Source organism: Rousettus aegyptiacus, unplaced genomic scaffold (assembly GCF_014176215.1).
Source record: "Rousettus aegyptiacus isolate mRouAeg1 unplaced genomic scaffold, mRouAeg1.p scaffold_m13_p_6, whole genome shotgun sequence".
NCBI classification, from domain to species: Eukaryota; Metazoa; Chordata; class Mammalia; order Chiroptera; family Pteropodidae; genus Rousettus; species Rousettus aegyptiacus.
Window position 1 is genome coordinate 24,098,668 of NW_023416309.1, and position 15,542 is coordinate 24,114,209.

At 40.5% G+C, this 15,542-nt stretch overlaps 1 long non-coding RNA gene across 1 annotated transcript in view; it reads left to right on the forward strand.

Moving 5' to 3' along the window:
- Positions 1-4,792: 4,792 nt before the first annotated feature.
- LOC107501479 overlaps positions 4,793-15,542 on the forward strand; it is a 32,681-nt gene continuing 21,931 nt past the window's right edge. Inside the window, exon 1 of the long non-coding RNA XR_001594777.2 lies at positions 4,793-4,949. This is a non-coding gene — a long non-coding RNA (uncharacterized LOC107501479). The remainder of the gene's footprint in view (positions 4,950-15,542) is intronic.

The following is a 15,542-nucleotide window of genomic DNA, read 5'->3' on the forward strand; positions in this document are numbered from 1 at the left end:
CTTTTTAGGTTTATGTACGAGCCTTGCTTCTAGTTTTGCCTCCTTCCATTCCACACCCTCCAGCCCCTTTCATTTTTCACACGGGAGAAAGAGAATGTAAATTGGATCACATAAGCTCACTGAACATCAAATATTTAAGTTGATTCCACCTTGGAGACTTTGTACTTGTTAGTTCTGCTCGGAAATTTGGAAAACCCTTTCTCCTTTTATGGCTGGCTCATGTTGTCACTTCTTGGAGAGGTCTTAAAATCTTTTTTTCTCTTGCAACTCTTTTCCCATCTTTACCTACTTATAAATATGTATGGTATTCGCTAAATAATTATATTTCATACAGAAAATAATGACTTTACAAGGTTGTTATCTTTCAATACTTTAGAAATCGAAAGCAACTTTAAAATGTCTTTTTTTAATTGTAAAATTGGTTCATGCTATTAAGGAAACTGAAAACATAGAAAAGTAAAGGAAGATAAGTAAAATCACCCATAACTTCACCTACCAGATGTAAGTATTACTAATGTTCTGCCAGTTTCTCTCTTTTTGTGTACAATCACATATATATCATACACTATTTTTTTCCATTTAGGATGCCTATCTTGTGATAATCTTCCCTGGTATTTATCTCAAAATATCTCATTAGAGATTTATTTTGAATCCAACCAGTTTTGACTGTGTATTTTAATGCAAACTTGTTTCCACATTCTACACGTTTTCCCCGTCTGTTACCCATTTCACACATACTCCCATCCTCTAAATTTTGCTTAAGCTGAGACCCTCTCTGACCTAAATCACTTTTATTCTTTATTGATTTATTTATACAAATATTTATTGAAGACCTACAGTATCAGGCACTGTTCTTGGGACTGGCGACAGCAGAGAATATAACAAAGTCCTTACTCTCATGGATTTATATTCTATAGATAAATACATAAAATGTTAGATGGTGAAAGCTGGGCAAATAGGTAGAGAGTCATGTCGGTGAGTGAGGTGTTATTTTTAAATAGTGTAGTCGGGAGATTTAAGCAAAGAACCAAAAGAGGAAAAAGAATGAGCTTCTCTAAGGGAATTTTTGTCCCAGTGGAGGAACTATTCTGTGATACAGCATGTAGTCTGTACATAGAGTGTATAGTGATATGCTACATGCATATAGCATATAGTGATATAGTATTACTACTAAATATTTAGTCCATATTCTCTCCTTCCTCTTTCTCGATATTTCCTCAGTGGTGTTAACTCTGGAGAATGAGGAAGAGTTAAATATTGATAAATATATTATTTCTATAATTACTCAAGGAAATATTTTAAAAACATAAACGTTTTGAAATTTGATCATAACATTGCATATTTGATTAGCACTTATCACGTATTTTGCTGTAATAGCAAGTAGCATCTGTTAAAAACAATTCTCAATAATGTTGTAAAAGAAATTAGTGAACAGAAACTTCATTTAAAATGAAATGGGCCAGAACACAGTCTCTTACCCTACGTTGCTCTAAAGCACAACAGGGAGAACTCGGTAACAGACCTCCCAGCTCTTCTTCCCCTCTATGAGGTTCCTGTCCCTGGGGGACTCTCATGTGGTTCGCCAGGGTTGTGTATTCCAGAATGCAATTCTTGGTTGTTCTCGAATAAACCTATTTTGCTGGAGAAATATCTGGGTGACTTTTTGTTGAAGGTCAGCAATGCCATTCCAGCCTGGCTAATTTTCAGTGGCTTTCCAGTATATTTCTCTATGGAAAGAGCCGACCTGGTTATGTCTCCCTGAAGCAGCTTGCCCTTGATTTTTTTTGGTCCCTCTTCTCTCCCTCTCTGCTCTACTGCCAAGTAGCTGTGCTCTCGGGCTGACCTTTGGTGTTTCCGTTCCCAGTCCAAGTCCTCACGTGAGTGGCCAGACAGAGGGGTCAATGCCAGCTGCATAACAAAGATCACATCCAGCCTGTTGAATCCCAATTTTTTTGGGGGGGGAGGGGCGGGTCAGTGAAGCCCAGGAGTAAAGAAAGGAGAGAGTACTTATTTTAATCACTAAATAAGAGAGAACAATGAGTCTTTCTAAAATTCCTTACTGAGACAAACCATGGGGGTAGCCACATCTATCTTCTGCAGCTTCAGCACAAAAGATCAGTGATTATAGAAAACAATGACTATTTTTCCTACGATCTTATAAAAATCACCTCAAAGAGATTCGAAATAATTTAATTATTTCCAGACTCCCTGACACCAGGGAGCACTATGACTCAACCTTATCTTCCCTATATTGAATGGGAATTCCTTCCATTCGATGTAAAACTGTTAATCACTGAACTGTATGTACCCTAATTGGGACTTCGAATGTAGCAGATGTATTATGCCTCTGCCTACGTAAGTGCTCCCACTTTTCTGAAGCTGGAGCATGTTTCAAGGTTTCTTGAAGCTCTGCTCACAGGCTGTCATCCTTGGATAGGCCAAAATAAAAATATTTCTAATATTTTCAGAGATTCAGATTCTTTTCATCGACATGAATCTGATTTTCATAAGGACCTCCACGTGATTCTGATACAAACTAATGTTTGTAATGACTGATGAGTTTGACAAGATGGATATACTGGATGGCCTAGGTTGGCCCAGCACTACAGTATGGAGAATATGTTAGGATAGCTTCACCACATATTAGACTAGTGTGTTGGGGCGGGTCACCTGAGCTTCTTGTAGCCCTTTCAGTTTTGTGCCGGAGGCAAGTACCTCACTTGCCTCATCCTTGATTTCTTGTCCCTCTTCTCTCCATCCCTGCCTGGTCTTGCTTGGAATCTGTATCTCCAGAAAAAGCAGAATCAAACCCTGGTTAAGAGCATGGAATCATCGTGGTGCTGCCACTTTCTAGCTGTATAACCTTAGGCAAGTTATTTACATACTCTGATGCCTAGTTTTCCCTCAGCAAAACAAGAATAATAATCACACTAACTTTACACAATTTGCTCTGAGGAATAAGTGGAATAATTCATGCAATGCACTGAGACCAGTGTTCATAGCAGGGCAGGGGCACAGTAGCCATTGCCTATTATTACACTGCTCATTCTATGAACCATTTTTTTTTTTTTTCTTTGGGGGAAAGCTTGGCTTGACTCTCAAATGACAAATTCACATGTCACTGGAACACAACCCATTCATATCTTGGGGATGTCCAACTTAAATGGTTTTGCTTTTGCTATTGTTTGGAGTTAATCAGCCCTCACAGACCATAGTTATTCCAAAGCAAATTAAAAGAATAAAGCCCCAGGCAACAAACTTACTCCAGGTGCCTGTGGTTGCTTATGCATTAACCAGCATTTTTCTCTAGAGGACCAAGCGCTAATGCTTGGTGGATATTGTCAACAATAAACAACCTACACAAAGTCTCTTTGAGGAAAATGTCTTATTAAAATGGTATTGTTTAAAACAAAGCCTCTTTTCAAATACGATAAATTATAAACACTTAAAAAAAAAATACACCAAGGGAGGAAAGCAAAAATCAAAGGAAATTTGAGAGTGTAGGATCAGTGAGAAAAAAATGAAGTGTTTCAACATAGTTTCTTTGTTATTTTACTGCCTCTGGTAAAATGATCAGTGAGAAATTGCAGATAATTTTAGAGATACGTGGAGGGCAATTGTGGGTTTCTTATTTCTTTTTGTTGGCATCTACAATGGTCTTTTATTTTATATTTCCACAAGCTAACCTTTAGAGTCTGTATCTGCCTTACTTAACTGAACCATTTCCCCGAACTCTCCCTGTCTCAGGTTGTGCAAGCCTCCTGGAAATCTTCCTGAATACGGGCCACGTAAATCCCAAGCACACTTCAGAACCCTACTTTGAGGGCATCATCTGAATTCTGACTTCCATACCTTTTCCATATATACTGCCTCCTCATTCTGATTTTTCTTCGCTGGTCCAGCTGATAGCCCATAACACCATCTATCTTGACTGAACTCTACTACGGGTTATTTTTCTCTCTATTGAAGCCCCTCAGAGCAGGAAGAGGGGCTCAGACTTCTTTGTATTCTTTGCATCTAGAGTCCTAGATGCTCAATAAACATTTGTTGATGGTGGTGGTAATGATGTTGACTAAAAATTACATTGATTCTCAAGGCTCTTTTTGTGATTAGATTCTAAATTACTTTCAGATCTATTACAGCAATGAATAAAACCTAAATTGCTCCTTACTTATGAGAGCCTGGCTGTGATCAGGAAGAGTAACTACCACAGACTTTCTAAGTAAGTTTCTCCCTTTTCCTGATGCTGGTTGGTACTAAGACCAGGATACTGAGAAAAGGCATGGTCAGTACCAGGAACCTGCTAACAAGTTACTATTCACTACTATATGCTTCCAGCAGATGATTAAGCATTAGATAGGTTTTTAAAGTTCTCCCAAGAATTCCAGATTCCTTTCTTTCCCTCAGCTGCAAAAGACACCAGGTTTAATTTGTCACTTCCTCGCATTGTTCCCTGATTCACAAAGATACATTTAAGAAGGGAACTGGCAGAAACTGATTTCTACAAGTCATCAAAGGCATGTTATTAAAAGTTAATGTATTTCCTTAGCCAGGTTTGGGACTAATGTAGCAATAAATTGAACTAAGATGGCTCAGACTGCTTACATAATGAGAAACCAGCTAATGTGGAACTGGAGAAGCTTCTGGTTTTCTAGGGGGAAGGGCAATTGTAAAACAAGTGTACAACATTTGTTTCCAAAGCGGCTACCATAGCACAAGAATCCAGGAGAGGAGGGAATGTTGCCTTTTTAGTCAAGCTGTCCCAAACGAAATCTTTCCTGTTTAGAGTCTCATGGCTGTTTCTGGGTTTTGGACTCAGTGTGGTCATGTTAAAGCTGACATTTCTGGGCACCTGTTTGTAGTGAATGGAAAGTTCCTGGTGCCTATAGTTTTAGTGTGAAGACTGTGGACCAGGGTGTGAATTTCAGTCCTATCACTTTCTGACTTTGGTAAGTTGTTCAACTACTACATTTCACTTTTCTCCTTTTGGGGTTGATAACAGAACCCCATTAGAGTTGTAAGAATTAAATGAAGTCATAGCTGGAGAATGCTTAAGAGTGCCTAATACATAGTATATTCACAATAAGTGGTAGCTATTCTTACTATCACTATTGCAGAATTTTGATTAACTTCATTCCTTCTGAATTGGTGAACACAGATTCAAGATTCTTTCTGTATTTTCTTCCTTTTTTCATCTTTCCACTTCTTTCTCTCTTCTCCTCTTTAAGCTTTTATAATTCTATTGGGCTTCCTAGAGACATAGGACATGTTGCAGGGTGTTTTTGTTTGTGTATGTGTGTGTGTGTCTTGTGTTGTTGAATGTAAATAATAAATAAATGAATAATGGTAATATTGCAGTATATAATAGGAAAGGTTAAAATTTCATTTCAAGAGGCTCAGGGCAACCATTACACAAATCTCCTGATGAGAAGAATAAAGGCTTTCCCTTCTGGACCTCAAACTGCCACAACACAAAATGAAAGGGTGAGCTAGATGACATGTGATGGGGCTTCAAATGTGTCAGTATGTCCCTCTCACTAGGAATGAGTCAGATGTAGGTGGTGCAGGGGGATGGGGGTGAATCCCCCCGAATGGGGACTCAAATCCTATGTCCGCCAAGAGAGGACCCTTGGCTCTGCACAGGAAAGAACTCGAGAGCAAGCCAGAATTAAAGACAAAGAAAAGTTTATTAGAGAAGGAACAGAGTACCATAGACAGGGCGTGGTCTCCTCTCAGAGAATGAGAACCCAAATGTTTGAGGAACTGGGTTTATATCTGTTTCGTGTGTGTGTGTGTGTGTGTGTGTGTGTGTGTGTGTGTGTTTCAAAAGCTTACTGATTATAGGGAGTAAAGAGTGGAATGAATGGTTGGGTTTATCTTTAACTTGTCCAATTAGAGTTGGAAGAATTAAATAAAGTCACAGCTGGAGAATTACAGTTTAAAGTCTTTGATTTCCTGTTATGGTATGGATAAGCAGCGTTAAAGGTATGGGTGAGCAGTTGTTAGTCATCTTGGCAGGAATCTTCTTTGTTCTGTAGGTTCCCCGTGGTCTGGCCATATGGCTGATCAACCAGGTTCTGAGTCTAACAGCACTTAGGAGGCTCTGAATTCCACTTGGTTAAATGTTTAGTCAATTCATGTGATTCTCATGTCTCTTTCCTATATCATAGTGATAAAATGTACCGAACTAGTTCTAATTGCCTATCTTAATGAGAAACTGCTTTATAAGTGCCCTAGGATCTAAAAAAGAATGGGAATGGGCAAGCCCATTTCTAGGAAGTTTTCAGGTGGGGCTGGGTCTGGACCTGCAGAGGAGCAGGTGTGACCAGTAGTCAGCGGTGACACAAACCAGAGACCACGAGGAGAGAGTCAGCTAATCAGCTGCAACTGATATAAGGTTTGAAGACCCTGGGGCCTCACTGCGGTGCACAGATGGGATGTACCGAGGCAGGTAGGAGAACAAGGGATCCTGTGGAGCACTGTGGGTTAATATGGCCAAAGAGTAGGAATTGAGTCAAGCCAGCTGTTTACGACCGGCTGAATGATCCCTGAGATCATCTGAGGGAGGCGTTGTGGCAGAGAGGGAAGGGTAGTATTTTCTGTTGTGAGGGAAAGGTCTTCATCCTGGCTTGATGGCTTACTAACTTTGCAAATGGGGAAGCTGGTTTACTGCTCTGGCCTTGTTTTCCTGACGTGTAAAATGGGAATCTGAGTACCAGCCTTTCAGGGTCATTGTGAGGGTCAGAGGCAGCGTGTACATGGCAATGTGCTCAAAAAGTAAAAGGGATTATTAACCTTCTCATTTTTCCAGGTAAGAAAATCAATACTTAGGAAGGGAGATGGCTGCGCTATTAGTTTGTGAACTACATCAGTGTCTCTTCAGAAGTAATGTCCACAAAAATCTCCCTGGGAGCTTGGTAAAAGTGCAGAATCAGGTTTTGTAGGTCTGGCTGGGGCCGAGACTCTGCATCTCTAACAAGCTTCCAGGTAAGGCCTATGCTGCTAGTTCACAGACCAAATTTGGGTAGCAAGAGCCTCCTAACATTGTGGTGAGATTTAAATGAAGTAGTGTAGAAAAAGTGCTTAGCAAATAGCCCGACACATGGTAGACCTCCAGTAAATTGTAGCTGCTGGCATTATTGATATATTCCGACTTTCAGACCAGTGTCGTTCTCTCCATTGAATCCCCAGAAGCAGCCCCAAAGAGGGGTCGGACTGACAGCTTTTCAGGAAAGGCAAGAGCCTTTTGACAAAGTATTTGTGGAGCTGTGCCCCTTTAAGTCTAAGCAGGGGAGGGAGGGAGGGGGGAGACTCACAGCCTGTTTCCAGCTTTTAGTTATCTGGCGAGTGATTAGTTATTTAGTGGATCTGTGTTAGCAACTCCGGCTGCTAGGGTACAAGCCAGGTATAGGCACCCAGTGCCGTTAGAGACTCTTTCCTGAAGGTGGCCTCAGAGAGGCCAAGGAAAAGCAAAGGCTGCTAAAGGAAAGCCTGCTTTCCTACTGGCACTGCCTGATGGCAAGTTTATAGCCCAGAAAAGGGCAGATTGTCCTCTGTGAGCCCAGCAAGCACAGATTTTCAAGTTTTATTAGGACATTCCAGCACTTACAATAATATTAAAATTGAATGCTTGTGCTTCGCTCAGCTAACAGTATTATTTTGGATATGAAACTAGATACCAGCCCACACTTAGACATCTGCTTGTCTGGCATCCTGTTTAAAGCCTCCTTGCAGTGAGCTGTCGCCAGCTGCTTGGGGCAGACACTCTGATATCTCTGTCATATGACTCAATATGGCCTTTATTCTGTAATCTGGCCCTTCAAAGGAACTTCCAAGCACTCTGACATACCTGCAGAGAGTAATTTCCTATTGCTAATCTTCTATCCCATTGTCTTAGTAGTTTCTTGTTAGATTCACAGCAGGATTAAGGGAGGATTCTGTACGCACTTCACATTAATAAGAGCAGGTACCAAGGAAATTTATGACATAAGTAGGAAGGAATCATTGCTTTACAAGGCAACTGACAAAGTTTTCGGACAAGGGCACTGATTATACAAAAATTGATGAAACTCTGTTTCAAATCCAGGGCAAAATTGCAAAGCCAGTGAAACTCAGCTTCTGTTTCATGATGATGCTTGTTTTGTGCTTCTATCTTCAATAAAATCAGCCTTAAGAATTAAATTACATTTATTGTAATATCCTATACTCATGTTTCTCAAAGAGTGGTCTAAGGACCCCGGAATCAGTATCACCTGGGCAGCTTGTAAACAATATATACCACCAGCCACCACCCCAAGCCATCTGAACCGGAGATTATAAAAGTAGGGACCTCTGAATCTGCATTTTTAACAAATCCACTTGGTTTGAGGACCACTGACTTATTAAAAGGGCAATAATTGGGATGTAAGAGGAAACCATGGGAGTGCGCATCTAGCTGTAATTTATCTCCTGGGGTCTTTGTAAAATTTTATTTGCAAAAAATGTTTCCATGACTAAAAGAATAATTAGAAGATCTCTGGTGTAGTGATTAGGGAATGTGTTTTCTTGGGTTCGAATTCTGACTGCCGATTGTTTGACAAAAGGCCAATTTTTGTAAATGAAGTTTTATTGAAACACAGCACCACTCATTCATTTACTGTAGTCTATGGCCGTTTTCAGCTATAATGGCAGGACTGAGTAGTCATTACGGAAACTGTATGGCTTGTCAAGACTAAAATGTTTACTAACTGGCCATTTAAGAAAGTTCGCCAACACTGGACTTAGGTGAACTGAACTACCCCTCAGTTTTTCTCATTGATAATATGGAATTAATAGCATCTCTCGTATGGTTGTTGAAATAATTAAATGATATAATCGATGGAAATTTCCAGTAATAATACTGGCTAATATTTGTTGTTTGCTTGCTCTGTGCTGGGCACCGATTTAAACACTTTTTATGGATTTTCTTATTCTTTATAACAACTTTGTGAAGTCTTATTACTATTCCCATTTTACAGATTAGAAAACGGAGGCAGAGAGACTGTGAGTAATTGGTCCAACGTTACAGAACTACAATTGACTAAGTCAGGATTTGATCCTAGAGCCTATGTTCTTCATCACTGTGCCCAATTTCTTCTAATAATATTAGTTTCCTGCCTTTTCCCCCCACTCCTGAAGTCGGTGCTGCTTATACTCCTCATAAATCTTAAAATAAACTCTCTGAATGTGAGAGGATTCCGAAGTGGGAAAGGGATTGCAGAGTTTACTCTGTATGAGCTCATCATTGTAAAGTTGAAGAGACTAAGACCCTTTGTCCAAAGCCCCCTAGTCAGATATGTGCAAAGCCAGGACTGTACCCAGTGGAGCTCACTCAACAGTCAGCTGACAGCAGTGAACAATCGACTGGTTCCTCTCCGTGTAGGAGAGCGTGAATAGTTGTTTGGGGAGTTGAATAAGAACTGAACTTAAGTCCTTACTGCCCTCAAGGTTGTCACTCTTTCAAATATGTTCAGAGGACTGGCTGAGCCTCAAACGCCTGTTTAACTCAGACTACCTTTTCAGGTGGCCGTATTGTGTTTATCATGTCTTTGTCCCTCCCCACCCCGGGGGATGTAGGGTTTTCAGCAGTATGCATCAGTATGGCCATATTGGCTATAAAAATATTGAAATATTTTTGTGTCTATTGGAAACCATGGCTTCCCTGAGCCTTACCAGTGCCCTTCCACTGACCTGGCTGTCAGAACCTCTCTCTCCCCTCATCTTCTCACACAGTTCAGCAATTAAAGAGTTAATCTCTGGCAGGCTGAGGCTCCAGGCCTGTGATCATTCAGTGCCAGTGCAGAGCTAATTGCTAAATCCAGTAATTTGAATGTCACCCCAGTTTGGCATTCACTTTTTCTGTACAATAGGATGAGCTAAGCCAATAATATTCTCTTAAGAATTTGTACCTAGAAGACCTTTAACTAACTGGGAGTTGGAACTTCAAGAGGATTGTGAAGAGGGTTGTGGCTGTGGTGGGCTATGAGCAATTCTGAGATATGAGGAAGCTAAAACTCAATGAGCTGCAAAGGCTGGAGGGAAGTGGGTGGAAGTAGGGCACATACACAGAGAGAAACAGTGACACCATGAGTGAAAGCAGATGGCCCAGCAGAGGGACAGAGGGAGCAGTTGGTCCTAAAATTCGCTTCAATTATTGAATGTTTTCTAGTTCCATGAGACTCCCTATAGATGCCCAAATGAAACCCCTCCTGAAATGAATCTGTTCTTCAAATAAAAGAACCAGACAAATCAATAGGATTTCAAGCCAATAGTCACTCATTCGATTTAAATTAAACTACTACAAGAGACCGATTTGAATCATAAAATCTATTGTAAGCAATATCATACCCCAGATGTGTTCAATAACGTCTGTGTGACTGGTCCACGGCGCTATGAGAAAATAGACGTTCACTATGGTGAGGTTAGACAAGGTTAGCTGAGGCCTAGAAGCCTAAAGAATGCTCAGCTCTCTCATTATTAGCCTTGATTCAGAGCTACTGCCTGTGAGCATGAATTATCACTTTTAATAACCAAATGGACATTGAAATGGTAATGAGAATATTATGGTTTTCCAAATGAAAAGCCTCAATCTAATACATTTTCCTTTGAGAACACTAATTTGAAAATAAAATCCTAGTTAATTTAAGCTGAGTTAAGTACATAAAGGAACAATGGAAAATAACTAGCAAATGCCATTTATACCACTGCTTATATATGGGTGCACGTACACCTATACAAGTCTATAATTTCTTCCTGGGAAACTGCTTCCATGTCCTCTGTGCTTCCATCTCATGGACAGTCGGGGGTTCCCCTGTCTCCCTGTCTCTGCTGGTGCTTTCCCTTCTACTCAGAAGCCTAAACCTCTCATGGAAATTCTTCGGCTCCTTTAACACCCACACCTCCACACCTTCCCAAACCCTATTCTGACTCTGAATTTTTATTGCATTTTGAATGGCCTCTTACCCGGTGACACTTAAGATATATTACCTTGTTTTCCAATATTTAAGGTACATGTTCTGCATTACTATTAAACTATAAGCTACCTAGAGCTTTTGCACATTTTTCTCCCCTGTATACCTGAAATATATGTGTCTAACCTTCCCCCCGCCACCATACCGAATTAACTCTTACTCATCTTAAGATGACTATTCAAAAGACACTTTTGGGGAGCTTCTTAGACTCCTCAAACTAAGTCAGGCTCCCACATAACATCTTGTTTTCTTTTTGTTGTGGCACTAGATACTTGTGTAATTATCTAGTAAATATCTCTCTCCCACTCTAGATCAGCTGAGGTAATGTGAAACATACTGATACCCAAGCCCTGGAGATTCTCATTTGGCTCTAGGCTAGGCCCTGGGGGGGCCTGGGAATTTCAACATCTAATAGGCACCCAGGTGGTTCTTCTCATCAAGAAAACTTGGCAGATGCAGCTGTAAATGTCCAGAAACTCAGACTCAGTTGGTCTGGAGCAAGGCCTTGGCAGAGTGTAAGAAGAGGCAATATTTTCCGTGTCTAGTTTGTTTTTGTTTCATGTCTTTTGTAGGAAGGCTTCCTTCCATCCCCCACCCTTTTTCCCCCCCATAAATTGCTTTAATGATGTAGATTGATGTGAATATCTACCTGCGGGGTGAGAAGGAGAATTTATAGCAGGAACCTTTTCTCATTGAGGGCCTTAGTCACACCTGTTTTACCCAATATTCCCTTCCTGTCTCTGCAAATGGTGCTGGCAGGTGTCCTCTTCATTCGCAGTCTGTTATGGCTGAGATCACAGCCACCCTGCACCATACTGAGTACTCAAAGAGCCCTGGGGTAACACATCAGACAGGGCTTTTGGTCAAAATGATGCAGAGCAGGGCAAATTTCCCCAAGTGGTGGGGAGACCAAGCCTTGTATTGAGAGTAGAGGAGGGTCCTGTGGTGGAGAGTGTGGAAAGAATTCAACACACACGCCAAAGTTAGAGTCAAAAGGAAAGTTTATTAGAAAAGGGGTAACACTCCACAGACGGAGTGTGGTCTCCTCTCTGGCAGAGAGTGAGAAGGACTAAGGGAGAATGGAAAGGCAGAGAGTGGGGGGCTGACTGTTCAGGGAATTCAATTTATATGTCATTCTTTAGTTCCCATTTCCTTGATATGGACTTACAGTGAGGAAGATGAAGAAGAATATGTAACACTACAGGCCTGCTGGCTGGCACTTCCCAGCCTTTAATCCTTAGGTTCCCCATAGTCTTAGCCCTAGGGAATGACTCTGTAGGTCCCTGTTTCCCCTTCACAGTTACGGAGAATAGGTTGTTAGGAATCCCAGTAGAAATCTTCCTTTGTTCTGAAGGTGTCCTCCTGGCCTGCCTGATCAGCATATTGCAGTCTCTGAATGTAGCTTAATCAACTTTTTAATTTTCTTGCCTCCTCCCTGCAAAAAGACTTTTGGGAGAGTTTATCGGCCACAAAGAATTTCCCAAGAAATAGACAGCAAACTATAGCTGGGTTAAATCAGATGCAGAGAGATAGCTTTCAAAGTGATTTTAGAAACTCATACAATCACTCTCCAAGTTTCCCAGAATTCCCATACCCCTCTTAATACACGCAGGTAAGCGAACACATTTGGGTGACAAACGAAGGAGCTGGAGAAGCGTGCTGAGGCAGGCTTGCAGCCTCCGATATTAACCTTTGAGCACCCAATCCCATCTTCTTTAATGCGCTTGTATTTTCTGCATCTACTCATAAAACAACCTAGAAATGAGTTTCAAAATTTTTAGAAACCAAATGATAAAACTCTCTTGTAAATATTTTGGTAAAAACTACTGTATTTCCAATAAGAACATATTACTGAGAATTCTCTCAGAATTGATTTTATTTTTCAGGAAAAATTTAGATTGTAACCTGAAGTAAACATTATTAACCTACCTGTATCCACACATAGTTGGGAATTTATGTGCGTGATGACCTTGTAGAACATTTACCTGAAAGTAAATTTTCTCAATGAATACCACGATCTTTTGTATCAAATTTTATCACAGATAAATAACTCAACATGTTTGTGTCTTCCAAGCGTCTTTAAGACTGAGCGGCTTTGTTCTGAATGTTCGTTTCTTCTCCGCCTGAACTTGTGGCTCTCACCCCTGCAGGAACATTGAAGTGCCATTTAGGCTTTGTGCCACTTGGGGTCAGTATTGTGCTCTTGATTGCTTCCGTGTTCTTGTTTTTGCAACTTAATGTTAATTTGGGAATATCAGTGGAAATATTCATATAGTAACAAAATCAGAAGATTCCAAAGCAATTTAGCACTGGCTGCTGCCATCCCCTTGATTGGCAGCTACAAACTCCCTTTGTAGCAAACTTGGTGGCCCTCACGGCTCCTTTGTCTTGGTGTCCTCTTTTAACATTAAAACCTTCGGAACCTTTTCATCCTTATGAATGCTTTAGAGACACGACTTGCTGTGACAGCATAGCATCACACAATAATGACAAAGGCTTAGCATAACGGGGGTCTAGAAGGCAATAATTTACCTCCAACTGACTCTCCTTGTTTATATTAGCAAAACCATTGGGTTTTTCTTTAAAGGGGATGGATTATAATTACTTGTTTGAGGTAGAATAAGACAAAAACAGTGGTTCTCTTTCTTGGTTGCACATTAGAATCACCTAAGGAGATTATAAATAAAGTCCTGATACCTAGAACAGACATAGAAATCTGGGAGGAGAAGAGAACTCAGGAATAAACAAACAAACAAATGTGTATATGTATATATTTCTAGATACATACAAATAAGTATATATAAAAATGTATATATATTTATTTATTTGTAACATTTTATTTCTCCCCTCCTCCCTCCCCCCTCCCTTCTTATAATGTCCATTTTCTGTGTCCACGAGTCTCTGTTTGTTTGTCCTGTTCCTTTGTTGCTTTTAGGTTTATATTCCACATATAAATGATATCATGTGATTTTCAACCTTTTTCATCTGGCTTATTTTGCTTAGCATGATTATCTCAAGGTCCATCCGTGTTATTGTCAATGGCAGTATATCATCTCTTCTTATGGCTCAGTAATATCTCATTGTATTTATGTACCACAGCCTCTTTAGCCAATCATCTATTGTAGGACACTTTGGTTGCTTCCATGTCCCGGCCACTGTGAATAATGCTGCTATGAACATCGGTATGCAAATATCTTTTTGGCTACGGGTTTTCAGGTCTTTGGGATAAATATCCAGTGGAGGGATTGCTGGATCATATTCTTAGTTTTGATCAATTCTTAGTTTTTTGAGGAACTGCTAATGTTATATTGAAAAACAGAGGTGATAGTGGACAGCCTCCTACATATCCCAGAGTGGTTGTTGGAGAAGCCCGCAACCCAGAAACTTCAATGCAAGCAAACGAAGTCCCAAGAAAAGCCTACTCTCTCTTGTCAAAAGATTGGGAAAAATATACCCCAGCAAGACAGAAACTTTTTGAGAGTAAATGCCCTACTTCAGCAAAACACCAGGGAAGAAACCACATCACCTCCTTACATTGTTGAAAAGGTTGGGCAGTCTAGGTGGAGGACCTAGACTTTCTCCCTTTACTGGAGGTAATACAAACTACTCCCCACTCTCTGTGCTCAAGCAGTGTTCGAGGAAGCCAAGTGTGGAGGCTGGATTTCTACCCTCATCCTGCAGTGATGAGGTACCTCTCCCTGTACCCTGGCCCCCTCCGCTATTCAGTGGAAGCCACCCAGAAGTTAAACTCCCACCTCATCTGGTGGTATTGAGTGGCTCCCCACCTCCTCACCATGGTGGTGTCCATGAAGGTTGAGTGGAGGAGTCTGGACTTCCATTTCTTCCCAGTGGTAAAGAGGAAGTGAGGTGGTGCATTCTTTCCACCACAAGTCCAGGTTCAGCACAGCCTAGCTAAAACAAAAGATTTAAATAAGATCTAGAGTCTTAAAATATAACACACTTAAAACATGTCCAGACAGAATAAAAAAAAAAAATCCTTCACCATGCTCACCATGCCAAGAACCAGGAGAATCTCAATTTGAATGAGAGAAAAAAATCAATAAATGTCAATATGGAGATGACACAGATTTTGGAATTATCCGATAAGTATTTTAAAGCAAGAATCTTAAAAATCCTTCAATGAGTATGAACATGGAAAACATACATTTCAGGTGATTTTTATGTACCCCAGTGTTTGAAGATCACCAGTTCAGGAAGCTAAGACTTATTTGAAGAGATGAGGTAGCTAGTCAGCTAGGTCTTTGTTTCTTAAAATTCTAAACATTTCTGGGAGGGCCTCAGCTTGCTTAGTCTTAAATATCTCTTGAATGCTTCCAACTTATCTGTTGGCAGTATTGTATAAACCTAAGTAGACTGAATTATCTGGCATCAGTAATTTTTTACATGCATGTACTAATCAGTACTCAATGAATACTTGAGGAAATCTGTGTGTCTCTGTTCTGTCTTGTACTGTGACTTGCGGACTGTAGCTGCCTTGGTCTTGTTGGGTTCACTTCTGTCTTCCCAACTCATAGATATTGCTGGGCTCTACCT